The sequence below is a fragment of the Falco cherrug genome, chromosome 3, assembly GCF_023634085.1.
Source record: "Falco cherrug isolate bFalChe1 chromosome 3, bFalChe1.pri, whole genome shotgun sequence".
Taxonomy (NCBI): domain Eukaryota; kingdom Metazoa; phylum Chordata; class Aves; order Falconiformes; family Falconidae; genus Falco; species Falco cherrug.
In genome coordinates, this window is record NC_073699.1 from 64,580,906 (window position 1) to 64,600,624 (window position 19,719).

Here is a 19,719-nt window from a genome sequence, read left to right on the forward strand (position 1 = left end):
TAGACTGCTTCTGTTTCATCAGGTAGTAGTAGTGTGAGGAGTTTTTGAATTTACTTACATTTCGATGGTCTGTATCTTGGCCGTAAACCTTTCCCCTGAGTTGCCACTTTGTCTAAAAGGAAAGAAGTTTGAAAACGCAGGGAGGCTGTTTCCCCTCCCAATGTGTGCCCCCTATGCCGCTCGCACCACCCCCACCCCCCTTATCCATACTCCTAAGACTATAAACAAAGTGGTCCAATTATACTATTTCAGCAGTATTGTATTTAGATTTTTGGGTTTGCATGACTGAAAACTGAGAGCAAAGCTGGGTAGATAGTGGCATTTATGGTCTTGGTTCCAACCACTGTGACAAGTTCTCTTCCTGTTGCAGCCTTTGATGCCTCCAGGAGAATATGACTGTATGGCTCTGTCCACCTCTGTTTTCTCTTTTTCTACCTTAAAATATCTCCTGAGTGAAAAAACATCCAGCACCCTGATCTAAACTCTGTTTAAACTCTTAAGGTCATTTTAGAAATAAATGAAATTATTATAAACTATTGAAATAGTATGGATACCATTTTAAGGTGACTCATGAAGAGCAACCTACCCTGGTGGAAAGCTCACTAAAAGGCTCACTAACACAGAAATTGCTGAAAGTAGAGATCTAATTCATTTCTGTCATGCAATCTTGACTTTTTTCTCTTTCTATTTAAAGTATATGTATATTTATTTCAATTTAAGATACTGCAGGATTGTTGATTCACAGCGAATTGAAAAGATATTTTTCCTCCTTCTTTTTTAGTTATTTGAAACTGACTCTAACTTCAGTTGAAAGCTATACTTGTCCAATCAGTATGCGAACTAACTTCTGACAGGTTCTCTTTCACAACTCATAACCTTTTTGTGTCATATCACTATGTTGCAATTTAATTTTTATAAAGAGGCATTTAAATGTTTTTATATCTGTTAATGAAAGTGTTAAAAACATCTGTCCTGAATTTTCTATATTAAAAGTCCTCCAGAATCCGTTCTTTCTTGGATGTTACAGCTATACAGATAAATGCTTTTTGATTCTCCGGTCAAACTGGAAAATCAAAACCAATTCTATTCGATTGTAATATTTCATTGACCTGAAAAATATTATAACATTTAATTTAGAAGAAAAACAATGATAATTTTATTACTTTTTACTGTTATTGCTACATACAGGCAATTTCTGAAAGAATAGTTTTGAGATTAGAAATTTGAATGTTTTATGTCTAAAATGTAAAAATAGAACATTTTCTTTATTAATTATTTTTTCTCACTTTTTTCTCACTTGCAATATTTGATATCAACTTTTGGTCAACCTAAAACCACTTACAAATTTTCATATGATTTTTGATTTATAGATGATAGTATGGGGAAAGTCTTATAAATACATATTGTTTTTATCTACCTGATGAAGTAGGAAATCCTATCCAAGAACTTGATTTTTTCATTTGGGAAAACAGATCTATAAGGTTTCTTGTGGCTAAGTGAGAGTCACATACAATGGAAAATAAAATGGAATATAAAACGGAATATAAAACCTTACTTTCATTGTACTATTCTGGTCTTCCTGAAAATAATATATAATCAGGTCCTCAGTTTCATTTTTTTCTGTTGGTTTTGTTTTTTGTTTTTTTTTTTCCATTATTGTTCATGATCTCAGGAAGCATAATCCTCAAAAGAGATGAAACTTCTATTTTCCCATCTTCTTGAATTTCAAGTAAAGCAGTCACAGATGATCTATCTATTATCATCTAGGTTAGGACTGTTGAATGCAAATTACATTTTGTTTTGATTTGCTTATCTCCCAGAAAATCTTCAGAGTGTTACAGAGAGACTTGAGTCCTCATTCACAATGTTACTTATATATACAAGACAGATTTACTTTTCCAGAAAACAGTTTTCTTTTGTTTGTTTGGGTTTTTTTCCCCCAATGTACATCCATGGTTATGTATTGTTATCAATAAACATGTTCTTATTTGGCGGGAAGTTTTTTTTTTTTTTCTTTTTTTTCTTTTAGTGTAGATGTACAAGGTGTTTAAATGGATATATCTCTACCACTGCTTAGGCTCTTATTATGAAAGTCACACTTTCCTAGACATATTTTCTGTGAAATTCTATGCCAGCATTGATTTGAAAGAGTTGACGTACATTGATCCAGTATAAGAATGACAGCAATAAATGGGAGAATAAGTCCCTTTTTTAATCTCAAATCTCTCTTTTCATGGGTAATTTTTGTTTCTAAATATATACACAAAAAGTGCTACCAATATCAAATTTCCCTATTGCAATGCACAACATAGGACTTTATAATATATTCTACAGAATAAAATCCACAGCTTGTCAGTCATTGTAAAAAGATTTAAGCATTTCCAATCTGCAATTGCATAAATTAGTTGCTTGAAGAAAGACCCTAAGGCACTACAAAGTACAGAGTGTTAGACATTGTTGTAATTCATGAGGTGGCAAAACTTCCATTTTTCTCTGCACACTGTGCTAGTTAAAAAACCCCAGAAATTCTATGTTAAAAAAATACGAAAGACAAATTTGCGGGTTTTGTTTGTTGGTTTGTTTTGGGTTTTAGATTTGTTTTTGTTTTAAACCTATTTGCTGTTGGAATATATTATGATGTTGGCATCAGTTTCAAAGGGCAGGTTTCAGAACACCTTAAATTCTATTTATAATGGTGGTACTGAGACAGTGTGTATGTCAGAAATTGAAAACACAACAAACCTTGTTTTTAGCATTCTGCTCATCACTGTGACAGAATTAGTGTACTAGAAATCTCCAGAATATTTTGCAGGATTGATACTGGGAGAAATAGCCACATGCTTTACACATGTCAACATAAATCGAGAAATAAATCCTTCTATGACAAATTCTAGCTATCATTATCTCCCTTTTCTTTTTCTCAAATAGTGTCAAGAACTAAATATGACAACACATATTTAATGCATATGCTATTATGGAAAATCATAGACTTATAGAATACTAGGTTGGAAGGTGTCTAAAGAATCATCTGGTCCTGCCTTTCTTGGCAAAAGCTTGATCTAGAAAGGATGGCCTAGTACCCTGTCCAGTTGAATCTTAAAAGTGTCCAATATTGGGCAATCCACCACTTCCCTGGGGAGAGTATTCCAATGGCTTATTTTTCTCATTGTGAAAAAAACTTCCTCTTGTGTCCAACTGCAAGCTCCCCTGTAGTAACTTGTACTCATTACCCCTTGTCTTTTCCATGTGACTCCTTGTAAAAATGGAGTCTTCATCTTCTCTGTAGCCACCTTTTAAACACTGGAATATGGTGATAAGTTCTCTCCTGTGTCTTCTTCTCTCAAGGCTGAACAAAGCCAGTTCCCTCAGCCTTTCCTCATGTGGCAGGCTTCATGGTCCTTTGATCATCTTTGTGGCCCTTTTCTGGACCATCCCCAGCCTGTCCACACCTTTTTTGCATAGTGGGGACCAAAACAACACAGTATTCCAGGTGTGGCCTGACAAGCACTGAGTAGAGTGGGGTACTGATCTCTTTAACCCTGCTGGTGATGCCCTTGTTGATGCAGCCCAGCATCCTGTTGGCTTGCTTTGCTGCAGCAGTGCGCTGTGCAGTCATATTGACCTTGTACACTAGGATGCCCATGTCCCTTTCCACAGAGCACTCCCCAGCTGGTTAGATCCCTGTCTGTGCTGCAGCCCCCAGATTATGTCTTTTGCAGGTGCAAGACCTTAAACTTGACCTTGTTAAACTCCATAAGTTCTTGTTAGCCCACTCCCCCAGCCTATCCAGGTCTTCCTTCAGGGTGGCTCACCCTTCTGAAGTGTCCACTTCCCCACTTAATATGGTATCACTAGCAAACTTCATCAGGATACACTTGATCCCATCATCCAGATCACTTATGAGGACATTAAACAGCTCTGGGCCCAGCGCTGATCCCTGGGGGACCCCACTTTTGGCACGTTGCAGTTTGAGAAGGAGCTGTCTGCCACCACCCTGGGGTGCCACCTGCCAGCCAGCTCCCACTCACCATGCAGACTGCTTGTCTGGACCATGGGGCATCAGCTTCTCTAGGAGGAGGACACTGGAAACCATATTAAAAGCCTTGGAGAAATCCAGTTAGACAATGTCCATCGCTTGCCCCACATAAACTGAGCAGGTTACTTTGTCATAGAGGGCAATCAGGTTTGACAAGTATGATTTGTCCTTGCTGAATCCGTGTTAGCTTTTCTCAACCATGTGCTTCATTTGACTTGTGAAATTCCCCACCCAGGAGGATTCTTTACATAACTTTCCCAGGCACCAAAGTAAGACTGATGGGCCTATAATTTCCTGGATCCTCCTTTAAGGCCTTGTTATAGATGGGAGTGACATTAGCCTTCTTCCAGTCTTCTGGGTTGTCCCCCAGTCACTACAACTTCTCAAAGATTATGGAGAATAGCCTCAAAACAGCAACAGCCAGCTCTCTTAACAGCCCCAGGTGGATGTTGTCAGGGCCCATCTATTTGTTGGGGCCAAGTTCCTGTAATAGTTCATCTACCAAAAGTAGTCATAAAAATACTTTTATAAGTAATTTCATATTAAATTGACTAAAAAATTCTTATATGTCTGTAACTATTAGCTCAATAAATCAAAATACTTCCAAGCTTAAAGAAAAAAAACCAAACAAACACATAGATTACTTTAAAATCTACTTTCATTCTTATTTTATCTAGAAAAGAATAGATCTAATACTCAATTGCAGAAAAAAGTAATTAAGGAAATTTTGTTATGATCTGTTTGCTTTGTATGAATTCAATAAATAAAGACTGCATTTTCTGAAGCTGGAGAAATACATACCAGAATCTCAAATAAGACAAATCAAGTGGTTCATATGTATCTGTGCTGTGGACAGGGATATCTAACAGAGATTGTTCTGGAGTGTGCAATTGCATCTTATTCTGCTGTGAGTTAATGGTTCCTTTAGAACTGGATTTTCTTTGTCTCATAAAATTGTGTTATTCTATGTTTAAAATTATTTTCAGGTGTGCCTGTACATATTCTGGAGTATGCTGGCAGAAATCTTAAATCAATATACTTACACTGGAAAACACTGCAGCAGAGATCCAGGTCCAGATGCAAAAAACCCACTTGCAGTTGATACAGTTTCTTCTTTCATTTGGGAAATTGATATTAGCTCTGCTCCCTGAAGAACCTTTTGTTGATATAATATCTGCCTTTATGAAAAGGATTTTTTGGAATGATGACACTAGTATATCTATGCTGACAGATCTTTTCAGAACAACTTTCTGAGTAATCCTGTTGATACCAGTGAGACTGTTCACAGACTAAGTTGCCATCAAGCAGGTATACAGGCAAAAGTCACAATAGAGGAGTTAACAATCAGGAGGAAAGATGGTATAAAATGTTGCTTTTTGGAACAAAGCAGACTATTCACCCAACAAATGACATAACCAAGTGACCAACTTAGAGGGAACTGAAACTGTGAGTGAAACAGCCTGGAGAGTCTGCCAAAAAGCCAGATGCTGCTACTGAAAAACTACCTCCCACAAACTGGCATTGGTATCTTACAGAGCTGGCACTCAGTAGCACCTGCTTTGCAGAACCACAGTCTGTCTCGAACACAGTATTTTACTACCCTTCCCTGTTATCAATAAATGGATAATATTCTGTTTTCACATATTAAATTCTCCTTGGCAACTGTTGTTCTTTTGACAAATGTAAGCAAAAAGAAAGTAAATGTGAACACAATGTTTTTGGTTGGAAAAGAAGGGTGATTTCTTTTAAAAATGCTGCACAGGGCATAAGATCTCTAAACCTTGTTGTTTGCTTACTAGCGTAATTTATTTCCTCAATATTTTGACATCATCTAGGGATGACTGTTGGCACAAGAACTGTCACTGCTTGGAGGAAATGAGCAGTTTAATGAATTTCTCTTCTCTGAGCCATTGACAATTAAGGTTATTGAGCCTGTTGGATGTGAAAAGGAAGTTTATGGGCATTTCCGGTGCATATAAAAGGAATAAACTCTATCTTTCTACTGTGTTTTCTGAAGAATGCTTATAGAAAGGACTTGGAAAGAAAGAAAAACAACCACATTCCCAGATTTGAAAGCACTCCTGTATTTTATTGAGAAGGGAACTTCTGCTCAAGAATTAGCTCTTGGTTATGTGAGGCTAGTTTTTATAGTCGTCGTGAAGTTCTGCTATGTGGAACAGCTCCTGTCCAGTGTGAGCTGGAAAGCTGGTGTGATGACTATAAAAGCAGAAACCAAGGAAGTGCTTATTTTGGACTGAATTGCATCCATAGAGGAATTTTATTGTCACAAGTCTACAACAGTAACATCCCATTAACAAATCTAGACATAGCTACTTAAGAAAAGAGGTTCAATAGAATCAATGGAGAAATTGTTTCTCATTAATTGATAAAAAAATAAGTAATATATCTAGACAGAAGTTTTCTGGTTTTTCTCTCGGAAGAAAATTCTCACTTGCTCATCATCAAAACAGTCAGGATGCAAATGGAGGCCATCATAAAATAATTCCAACAGAATTTCTAAGAACAAAACTGTTGACACTTTGCCACTGCTAGGACATGTGAACTACAGAAGAAAAAAAAGTGGCTGCTGCAAAAGCAGGGAAAGCACAATCTTATCAGTAGCTGTTCATATATATCAGTCACTTGTGACCGCAAATTAAACACTGTAGCTTTGGGAGAGTCATTCTTAACTCAAGCTACATAAGCTATGAATACTTCTGATCATATATTTCCCCTTATTTCCATTGGAAAAAACCCTACTAGGTTACAGATTGACTTGAAAAGATTGTGTTTTCCCCCATTATCACTGATGTCTCAACCACAGAAATGTTAACAGACTTGGTAAGAGTTCATTGTTACATAATGGAAGGGGAGTATCTGGTGACTGCCTCATTATTTTCAATACAACACTGAGATTGCATTAGGAATATCTGAAATGTAAGAAACCCATTGTAATCAAAGGGATCAGACTTTGCCAGTATGTTTTTAAATGAACTGAAGACACTTCATATATCAAGAATGCTGTGCTATTTTCTGTGTTTGAGTGGACAATCATGCACTTAGTCACCGCGGGACTTGATATTTGTGCTAAAATCCCTCTGGGCAGAATGTTTCAGGGAGCAGCGATGGCAGGTGGCTCCCTGAGGGAGGTGAGCCAGCATCTGCAGGTGGTGGCATGTGTGGCAGGGCACCGACATCACAAAGGTGGAACATGTTCCCACAGCTCCCAAGTAAGCAGGACAGAGCAGGACCGGTGCTGGGAACCAGGGTCAGACACAGACCAGGAGCAGCTAGACAGGGATGGGATGTGGGGACAAAGGTGGGGGTTTGGGTCAATGAGGGAGTGGCTCCCAGACTTTGTCCCATGTCACCACCACATTGCATCAGAGTTGGCTCCCACCACCTGCACCCCAGCCCTGGGAAGGGGAAATGTTATGCATAACTTTTCATTTGATCTTTCAGGTTGTATAACAGTTCTCTGCATCTGCCAAAGGAGTTTCAAAATTGTAGGTTACCTTTCATCTTTGCAAACTGCCAGAATTAAAGTGCTAGAGTATGTTCCTGAAGACACTTCATCAATATTATATTGCTTTTTTCAAAAGGTGTTCTAAAAGTTTTCTTTGCTCCAGTCTTGAAATTGAGTAATTCTTATATTTACTAAAGTTTATGGTATTCTCCATTAACTGAAAGATGTGTTTCCACAAAGGATTTGGTGGGTAATTAGTTGATCATAAATTTTATCTTCTCTAGAAACATATTTTGGCCAGTCATGAGAGAATATATTTAATTCAGCATCATATGCTATGTTTCAGATGCCTTACTTCATATTTTGATTTATATGAATAAAATTACTTTAACGAGATTCTCCCTAAACAAATTGGGCATCATGGACTTCTAAGAAAATGGTAAGACTTACTAAAAATGAGACTGCTATGTGATATGGAATAGTTGTTACTGCAAATGCAAATATGCTTTATGAGTCTTGTGATAGGAAATTGTTTTAAATTTGATCTTCAAATCTTCCATTCCTGAAGTTTCAAGAAAATGAGAGTATTATATACACTCATACACCTAACACACTTTGGAAAAAATATTTTCTGTATATAATTATATTCAGGTAGAAATCTATTTTGACGTGAATTCACTGAATTCAAATAAAGTTGCTTAAGTCATAAGCAGTGTTACCATTTTAATTTAAATCAGGCATACATGCAAATGTACAAAATGTAGCTGAAAAGAAGTATAATTTTAAATAATGAACTCAAAACTAAGAAAACTTTATTTTATATTTGGCGACTATGAGAAATATACAGAAGAGAAAAACAGTTGTTTTCCTAAAGTAAACGGTATTTTCTTAATGTATCCCCGAAGGAAACTGTTGTCTATTACTTTTAATGTAGATTTCCTTTACTTCCATACAAGGTGGAAAATCACTGAATTAAGAGTTAGAGGATGAAAAGAAGTATGCCAAAACCTTCATTTTGAACACTGGCAAATGGTTTGTACTCAAATGCAAAATGTATGATTACAGTTCTCCATTTCAATCTATTTATTGGAAGAATTATTCTGTAAAAACTAGAAAAGTGTTCACACAATAAAACAGTATGGGTGAAAAATCAAAAGTCTGTGTAACGTTCAATTTTATTAAATATGTGATATTAAAAAAGGCTTCTAATACAGCTCCTCTCGAATTTTCTATTTAATTCATTTTCTCAAGAAAAAACATAATTTTCACATTATTATCATTTTCCAGAAGATATTTTAATTTTTTTGCATATCTTAATTTCCATTGGGAATAAGAAAGTGAAATATTTATCTTCTGATAACATCAAACTCTACCATATTTTTTTAAATCCTCAATATCTATTCAAATCAATTTCACAAACATAAAAATGCATTTCCTCGTGGTTCATTGCATTATGGAAGCTGTTTTTCTGACTTTCCTTTTTTTATATACACAGATCTTTGTTCCCCAGAAAGGTGTTCCCAGATTTTTCTAATTCAGGCTATTTTGGGGATGTTTTCCCATATTACTACTGAAACTAGTATAAAATCCTAATATATTATCTCAACCTGCAAGCTTTGTAATTTTCCCGTGGTTCCTAGACGCTATGCCCACATAATTCCTCCTGCCTGCTCTATGCTGATAAGCACTTTCTCACGATGTTATGAAGCTCAGCTGAGTAACATACAGAAGGTAAAGAAGAAATCAGGTGCTTGGAGGACCAAAAGACAGAAAATAAAAGATACCTTTATATTTATCTTCTGTGACCCTTACTTCCCCAGTGGCAAGTGAGTAATTGGTGTGGACAAATAGCACATAAAATAGCTCTTTAATCTTGTGTAACTCCTCCTCTAGTTGTGGACTTTTTTCAAAACAGATAAACTGTAAATTATCCACCATGAAAGTTATAGGAACATTAACTGGCAAAATAAAACTCTAGGAGAAATTGTTTATTTGGACCAGCAATTCACACAAATTATAGCATAGAGACAGTTATCAGAAAAATATTTGTGTCATTGCTGCAGAGGAGGAGATTTTGATCTAGAAAGAGATTATTTTGCAGTTTGAAAAGTAGTTACCTGCAATATGACAGCAGATTGTGTTGATGATATTAATGGAATGAAACCCAGCACAAGAAAATTCAGAAGTCTGGGGAAAATGCACAGTAGATGTGGCTCAGTTTATTTAACTTAAATGAAAATACTCCACATATTTTGCTCGACTTCTTTACAACAACATAATATATATTATATATATCTCTATAAAATACAATGCAAATCAATAACCAAACTAATATATATTCAGTTCAGTGAGCATACACACACCTTCATTATTTAACAGATTAATACGTTAAATTGTTCTGAACATCTTTTATCCATGAAAACATATGTATGAATAATAAAACAGATGGTCAGTTCCTTCTTACACAGTAGATGAATTTGTGAATGCAGTGTCAACTCATAATTGAGTTGAAATCCTGTAACATTATTTTTTAAAGAAATCTGTCTTTTCCAATTATCATTTCCTGATTCACATTACCAGAAAGATTAGATGGATCCCTGCAATTAATAAAATAAGATATCCCAAGATAAGAAATTTCCACAGATGGAGAGGAAGCAATTGGCAATGCACTTTGACCTACAGTTAAGCAAGATATTGTCCCTTCATGCTTGGTTTGATTTCTTTTCCTCTGAGGCATCCTGTCCCCTGATTGCCAAGTACATACTTTGGGGAAGACATACTTACAGATACTTACGGACACTTTGATTTTCTTTCTATGCAAACTGCAGTAGTGATGTCCTCTAAACTGAGATCTATAGGCAAGACACTCAAGGAGACAAATTAACTCCTGTATTTTGCATTGCATATGTGGTATGTCTACAGAACTAAACAAACATTTTTTCATTGTTGTGTGTTTCTCATTTCTTGATGTCAGTCAAGGGTAAGTGGTGTATTTAGCAGGGGGGTATAGGTTAATTACGGGCATAAGCACAGTTTCTGTTGCATGTGATGTAGAGTCACAGCATCTGCTGTGCACTTGCATAAAACTGCAGTGGGCAACATGGGGGAAATGTAGTGTCATGTTGAAATAATGGCCTGAAACAATAGGAGCACCTGCTTCTTCCTAGGGATCTCCTGCATATGTTACTGTACACATTAACTGCATCTTGCTGTAGCTGGTAACTGTCCACTTAATATCCACATAGTCAGCATGGGTCTAGTGACCACTGCTTTGGCTCAAATCAGTGGCTACAGGCTCAGCATCACTTCCAAAGTTAAATCAGTTCCTTATACAGGATACCATTTATGTCCTATGTGTTGCCATCTGTCATCCATATATCATCAGATGCAAATTTAATTAGTAAATTACTCTGTCCTTAAACTAGGTACTCCAACTTCAGTCATTATCAGAAAAATGTGTGGAGTTTAAATACTATATTTGGACAGTTCCTGGATTGAATTTCCTCACTATACTATTAATGTTTTATATATAATGCTTTTCCATTTTTATTAGACTGTATATGTCCAGCTCATTAGTCTTATGCCTCACTTCTTGCAAACATCCAATGTAAGCACCGTTCCTCTGCAATACTTTTCACAGCTGTAATAGTTCACCTTTTTAAAATCTACAAACTTTTCTCCAGCCTCTAATGTAATGCTTATCTTACACGCACTATGACTGTTCAAAAAGGCATTTTAATTTTTGAAAGAGGTGTTGTCTTTGAGAATTGGTCTAAATACTTGAATTGTGGCTACTAACAGTTATGCTGATGAGATCACTGAAAAAAAATAAATGAAGAAAATGGGAAAGGGAACATTCATCAGCAACTGGTTATACAACAATAGCACTCTATAAATGGGATGAATAAAAAAGAGGGTTGGTTCCTCATTTCTATCCTTGACTCAGTGAAAGGGAATATTTATTTTAAGGTACAGTTCACACAATACAGTACAATGTAATGTAGACAGGACAAGTCAGGAGATATGCTTTGGACAAATTGAGCTGAACCTCCTAATCTGCTGACATTTTTTCACAATTTGATCTATCTGCCTGCCCATTATCCTATTATCTTCATCCAGTATCACAGAGTAGAAATGTTAATGTTCTAACATATTTTACATACCAAATATTTTGTATATAATTCAAATGTACCAGTCCTGATTCAAACCTGCAGCATGCACTATAAACAGCAATAAAACCTTCTCATAGTTGCTATAAATAACCAAATAGAGGCAAAGCTAAGAAACACAAGTCCTGAGAACTGAAAAAAAAAGAAAGAATGAGAGCATAAAACAGATTTTAGACAGGTGGTTTTCTGGTTTGTTTTTTTTTTCCTCTGTCCAGGAAGTATAAAATTCAAATACTAAAAGTGGTTACAAAGATGGGACTATTTGTGCATATCAGTGGTGAGGACAAGTAAAATAAAGCAAGCAAACCGAAACAATTAAGAGCAGAAAGTAAAAGATAAAGTTAAAACTAACAAAGCTCAACTATGAAAATAAATTAAAAAGAACCCTAACCCCAAGACACATCATGGGAAACCATCTACTAGTTATGCACTCTCAATCTCTTTCTCAGTTTCACATGTCTAGAAGGTGTGCTGTCATGTGTTCCTACTGCATCAACATTTAAATGAAATCAAAAGCAACAGTAAAATCCCTATTAGACTTACTGGGGCTACTCTGTTAAGTTCAGGCTCTAGCTTTTGAGGTTTTTAATGTTGTTTTTTTTTCTAATATCTTTGAGGAGATATGACTAAGAAAGTGTAAATATGTATTTTTTTCATTTGAAATATCACCAACATATTTTTATTAATGTATTTAAAATATTAAGAATATCTGCCAGTCTTTAAGTCTCCACCATCTAGGGGTAGACACAGCTGTAAGAATGACATGAGCTACACTACGTTTTTTGTTGTAAAATTAACAAGTATGCTGAAGAAAATCTTACTGCTTGCTGCTGTACCAAAACGACAAACTAGCTTTCAGTTATCCTGTCCTCTGTTACTTATAGTTCTTACAGTTGCTATTACTACATAACATGTAACACATTCACCAAAATTTAGGGTAATTCTGATTTTTACCTATATATAATTATGGGTTTTGAATCTGTTTGGGTAAGACCACTAAGGGCAAATTCTTACAGGGCTACATTTTTTTGTCTTGCTCAAGATGTGATAAGATTGAAAGCAGAGGTTAAAGGAATTCAGCTTTAAAGAAGAGTAAAATTTTTTCATGGAAAAGGATTATGAGGATTCTAGCCAAGAAGAGGTGTTTTCAGCAAGGGGAAATTCTATGGAAACCATAACCGAGGTAAAAACCTTCTGCAAAAGCTTGGATGGCTTCAAGGACAGAAATCAAGGAACCCAACAGCAGTGAATACTCACCTTGTAAAGTCCATAGACAAAATTTTATATTTAGGCAGAACTTTTGAAAGTGGCTGCTGCTGTCTGATGACCCTCCTTCCCATACAATACTTTCTAGCCTAAGCTCCTCCCACAGAAATAACAATGTCTAGATAAGGAATGAGCTTTCTAGTCCCTCTTGTGAGGTCTTTTGATCTCATCACATTTGACAAGAAGGGCAATCAACTACTGGAGTAAGTTAAGCTCATGAAAAGTAGTCTGTATTTCTGAACAAATCTAACTATATTATCTCAGTGACAGCTTTCAGCCTTTAAGTCTTTGGCTCAAATAATATTTTCAGGCATTCAAGCCAAATTTTCAACACAAGTGTGTGCCAAAAATCTCTTGAAAATTCAGTAATATTTCAATTCCAAATTAAAACCAAATATTTCTAGATTTTTAAGACAAAACAATGCTTTAGCATTGAAGCCATGCAAAATCGTTAACATTAAATGGTTTTTAGTTAGGCCAATAATAACTGACATCTGATTTAGCTTTAACATTTACAACACTGTTGAAGTTGTGTGTTTTGTGGTTTTTTTTCCACTTTACTGTGTGATACTGATGTCGGTATTTGCAATAAAACACGACAATTAACTGCAGGCTTGAATTTTTTAAATTAAATACTGCATGTTTTAAAGAAGTGCTCTGGTCTGGCAGACAGAGAAGGAAAATAAAGCCATACCTGCTAGAGCACCAGTGCTGGTTAGTGGGTACCCATCAGCTTGCATCATTTTGGGATGGAATGTGAATGCACCTCATTTCCTTCCGTGTTTTCTTTTTACTGCATGGAAGAATGATAGATCAAGTCTATCATAATTACTATGACCAAATATTGCTACAGTTACTACTGTGGACAACATACAGTAGGTAGACATATCCTGTGATATTGAACAAGTCCTTTCTTTTCTAAAGATGAGATAATAAAAAATATTTTCTTAGTGTGTGTGAGGAGGCTCAAGAGCTATCTCTGCAGAAACAATAGTTTCTAAAGAAAATTCAAAAGCAAGATAACCTGTTAAGTTTATATTTTGATATATATCTCTTGTGTTCACTCTGCTTTTGAGAGATTAAACATTTATACCAACTTTGTCTTACATAAGCATATCTCTAGGCAAAATATTACCGACTTCTACATTATTGCTGATCGTTTTATTGAGGGAACAAGTCAATTTTATGTTGGTGTTAGTAAATGTTTATGACAATTTTGCATGACTGATTCATATGACATAGGATTTCTGCTTCTTCTGTTGTTACAGTGTTTCAGAGAAATTGGTTAGCATCAATTTCCATGACAGTAATAGAAGAATGGCAGGACATCAGATAGGAGAATACTAACAGGCCACTGTATAGGAAACCTGTCAAAATTTTTTCAGGTCAGGAAAAAAAAAAAAAGTCTGGTGACAGTTCCTGGAAGGACTGGCATAACCTTCATATCAAAATGGATTATTTAACTTCTTGGCAGAATATTTCACTGAAAGATGGAATGCACACTACTATATACATCTAATATTAAGCTTATACTAAGGCTGTGAATGAGAAGAAAAGCTGCAAATGAAATTCTCAGGACCTTTGTGAAGGAGAGTAAGAAAGTGGGTCTCCTGTGTGGGACATCCAATTCAGTGATTTTATTTCAGGCAAACTTCCAGTCATGTCTTCCCTTCAAAAACCTGCAAAACTGGGCTGCTCAGCTGACAGTGCCCACAAGGGTGGGATTTGTTTTCCTTTAGAATCTTTAAGAGATAAGCAATTAATTTAGACATCTTAAGATTTAAGCAATTAATTTAAACCATAAAACACTAACTCTAGAACTACTTTTGCTTTCTTGATGGGAAAATAGAGAAAAAACACTTCAGGCATGGATATAAAGTTGGAAGAAAGAGATCTTAAAATTCTTAGTGTCACTAAGCTTCTGTCCTCATGCAGTTGGATCAGGGTTTGACTTTTTGCAGGGTTATCAGGCCAGTTACTTCAGGGCATTGCTTTTCTTTTATTTTACCATACTTCTATGGTAAGATTTTTCAGATACTGTGATGCACCTCTTAAAAGCTGTCTTTAAAAGACTGGGGGGGGGGGGGGGGGTGTGTGGTCCTGGCCAGCAGCCAAACTCCCACTTGCCTTTCACTCCCCCATCCTGTGGGATCAGGGAAAAATAGAAGGAAGAAAGGAAGACTTGTGGATTGAGTAAAATGGGAGTTCAATAGGGAAAGCAAAAACTGTATGTGCAAGGAAGACAAAAAGAGCAATTTATTCACTATATCACATCAATAGGCAGATGCCCAGCCACTTCCAGGACAGCAGGGCCTCAGCATGCATAGCAGTTGCTTTGGAAGAAAATATCATAACCGTGAATATCCTCACCTTCCTCCTCCTTTGCTTCATCTTTTATTGCTGAGCACAATGTCATGTAGTATGGAATATATCATTAGTCAGTTGTGGTCAGCTGTCGTGGCTGTGTCCCCTCTGAATTCACCCTTAGCCTGCTAGTGAGGGGCAGGGGTGCATGGGGCAGGAAGAGAGAAAGTCTCAATGCTGTGCAAGCACTCTTCAGCAGTAGACAAAATGTTTCTGTGTTACCAGCACTGAGCCCAGAGTGCAAAGCACAGCACTATACAGGCTGCTATGAAGAAAGATGGCTTCATCCCAACCACACCCAGTACAATCTCCACCCCTTATTCCATACCATTTCTATCATGCTCAGCTCCACGTTATCTGATACATCTATGAATCCTGACTGTCTGTCCCATTTATGCTGTTTCATTTCTATACCCTGCTCAAACCTTTCTACTTATGTAACCCATGCTGCATTATATTTGATACTTCTACCCCATACCTTTCTATTTCCTCTCCATTCTATTGTCATTCCCAAAATACCCTCTTACTACCACTCAGAACTTATACTACATACTTAAACCATCTTAGAATCCAACAGTCAGGTTTACCTAGCCTCATTAATCACTACTCCTTCTCCCTTGCTGTATACAGACAAAGATATTATCCTCCCATTCGACGCCTCTCTCAAAAGTCAATAGGAACAGTTGATTTGTTGGGGCCACACCTGTAAAGATGATCCTTTAGGGCAGAAGAAGCATCATGCTGGATTGTGAAGTGCCAAGACTGTCTCTGGTTGTGTTACTATCACACTGTGAGTGAGACTCACTCTCCACTGCTTCAATGTTCCTGCTGTATTTCTTCCTCTAACATACAACTCAAGTAATGGATTATTTTCCACCAAGGTTATATCTCCTAGAGGTACACAATGGATTTTCCCATTTTTCTGCATTACCCACCAAGTGCACCCAGGTACTTGAGCAAAGAAAAACCTATGAATGGGCTAGCCTATTCCCAAGCAAGGAGCCACCCACACTGCCTTTTCCAGCTGCTTCTCTATGCACACTATGGAGACCTTATCTTATCCTTCAGTATGCAGCAGCTTTGTCTGGACAGGACCGGGATGGGTGGCAGATCCTCTGGTGTTAACCAGCCAAGTGGCTTCTGCTAGATTTGTGTCTCAGTGTTTCCATTCCCTGGTGTACAATTCTCTCAGCATAGACTTTAGCCGTCCACTGTATCATTCATGATTTCTGGAGGTTTGTGGGTGTTAAGGTGGTGTGGTATGGTTCTACAGCAACATTTTCTACCTGGGCATCAATGTCTTGCCACAATGCGGCAACCCAGGTGGGTTTACCTCTGTGCTGCCAATTGGTCTACTTCTACTGATACAGCCACCCCCACGGGACATTTGCAACCATCTATGAGTGAGGATAGAGATAGAGTATTGGACACTTTTTTCATTCAGCGATCTCTCGGGCCAGCTGGATGCTGCCTTGACTGGAAGTTAAAACACATTTTATTCCATCTGAACAAAATCTGCTTGCTGGCTGTTCTGAACCTTGTACACTATGATGGTCTGCTTTCATTTGACATCCTTTAATTTGTTTCAAATACAAAAAAGTGGACAAGTTCCACGTTCCTGATGGGATTGCCTATACTGACTCCAGGAATTTTTACAATCTAAAATCAATGAAATACCTACTGAGCATTAAGAACTAATTTTTTGAATAGGTTACATATGTTTCTAGGGTGAAAATCTGCATTATCAGTGAAAAAATCATCATATGAGATCTAAGAAGAAACTCCCATAAACCAAAACCCTTTGCACTCAGTAAAGCTTCAGTATAAGATATTTTTAGAAGATACTTTATTTTACTTTATTTTTGAGAAGATATTTTACTTCTGTAAAAGTTAGTCTATTCAAGTAGCCTATGAATGAACAGCGTTTAAAGACAAAGAGAATCTTACTGATTTCCAAAAAAAAACACTTCACAAAAGAAAGTCACATGGAAAGAAATTTATAAATTCAAGATAAAGAAATACAAACATTTTTTGTGCTGTTAAATATTAGTTGCAGACTCTACATGACAATGGAATAGAAGTTATTTTCTATAAAGGAAAATAGGAGAAAGAGAAGAAATAAGGAAAGAAATGTTTCAAGGAGAATATCTTACTTAAGATTAATTTGGTTTTGGTTATAAATTTTAATATTTCTCCACAGCACACTAATTGAGCTGCAATGTGCATAGAACCTGACAATACAGTTTTACGTAGAAATGCATCTTGTAGACAGCAAAGAAGGAGTAAATGGTTAGATTGCAATGTAGTTTTTGATAAAAAATGTGAAAGCCTGCAAATAACAACAAATAAATAAATTACAATAATGCTACTACTAACAAAAACAATAATAAACAACATTACTCAAGCGATTTTAAATTGGAAAAGACATGACTGAGATGACATTATAAAGTTATATAAAATCCTTAATGGACAATGTTTATTCTTTAGAATTTTATTTCTCTTGTCACAAGAGTTTATGGACAATTGAAATTATTGGTTGGCAGGTTGAAAAACAGCCAAACAAGCATTTTCATACATTACAGCACTGAACTGTGGAACTGCCCCAAAGTGGTGTAAAGGCTGAAAATATTAACTGTTCAAAAAAAGGTTAAGAAATTTATGAAAGATGGTTCTATCAGACACCTTATACACAATAACTCATGTACAAACTAGTTAACACTAAGATGCCTGTTGGGTACATGGGTAGCATTGTTTTAAATGCTTAGGCAATAGTATGACAGTGCCGAGAACCAGCTACCGAGAAAGAATTTCAGTGAGACCCTTTGTTACTGGTTGTATAGTCTTACAGAATTCAACATTATTCCTGAAACAGCTATGGAAGTAATAGTCTGTATAAAATTCCTAACGGTCACACCTAACAAGAATGAACAAATTCCTTATCTTTCTTACACCCACCTGCCTGACTGATGGAGAAACTGAAGAATTCACTGGAAGAGGCTGACTTCCTACATGGCACACAGAGTACACCTGTCTCAGGCTATGTTGATTTTCATAGGAATAACTGTTGCATGTCAGTTAATCCCATGATCAAGCTTAAAGAAAGAGTGTACTCTTCAGAGAATGCAGCAGAGTCAACAGTGCACATAACAGAGTAAACAAGAGGGGGAAAACCAAGCAAAAAGCACCAAAGAATCTTACTTTTTCTTCTTTGCTCCCATCCCTTATCTCCATGATATTTATAGATTCACATATCCTTTAACTCTTAATGTCACACATTCAAGTAAGAATTCTCAGGATCTAAAATCAAAGTAAGTAAGGTAACTTGTAAGTTTAAGCTTCAAGTCTCAATCTTAAACCAGGTTTGATTACTTCTTTTAAAAGAATGTATGGTATGTACATATGTCCTATTAGTTATTCTGGGCTTTATAATAATTGACACTCTATCCATGTCTCATACATTAAAATATTGAGAGATAAAGGAAAGTATTTCAGTTATCAGACTGCTTCTTTTCAACAGTTTTTCATGTGTTTCAATTTAAGATGTGATCAGTTTGCAAAGATGTAATGCACATTTATGTAAGTCTCTGGGCAGTGACTCAGAGAAAGAAGCAGAAACCAAGAAAACAGACTTGAATGGAGGTGTTACAGACACTTTGAGGAGGAAGGAAGAACAAGATTCTGCTCCTTAGAAATGCTCCTGTGCTGAAAAGAGAAAAAGAAATGCTCCAAACAAGGTGACTGTATTAAATCAAAATGGGGGAGAATAGAAGACAGCAGTTCATATAAGACTGGAAGATACATATTAGCACTTTTGATTTTATTTTTTTTCCCCATTAACTGCACATGACTGCTTTACAGCTCACTCCTGAATTTGGCCTGTCAGTGAAAGTAAATAACATGGAGGTGTTTAAGCTCACATAGAATTTCACTGGTGACCCTACATGCAGGGCTGAGAAACTGGTATAATACAAAAGTGACCCTGTCATATCACTTACTGAAATATGCAGCTGGGATCCTTGATCTCACTGGGGACTATTTACTCTTCAATTTTCCTCAGTCAGTCATCATAAATGACAGGATGGTTAGTTATGCTAGCAGTATGGTGTGGTAGGGTAAAATGGATTATAGTCTGGATTTAGAAGTAAAAAACTAATGCTGAGTTCTAATGCTGAATTTTCTTTGGAAAATTCCAACAGAATTTGAAAGAAATACACTTGCACATGAATACCTAAAAGTAAGTATTTTATTGGGAAATTATAATCTTTTTGTTGAACTTTGGAAACAGCCCACAAAATTTCATTGTAGTCACATTGTTCTAAGGTTTAGAAGGTGACTATTTTGTATTGAATTCCACAGCCATGGGAACTTACCCTAGTGGAGTTTAAGACCATATTCTCGGATGACTTGACTAAAAATCC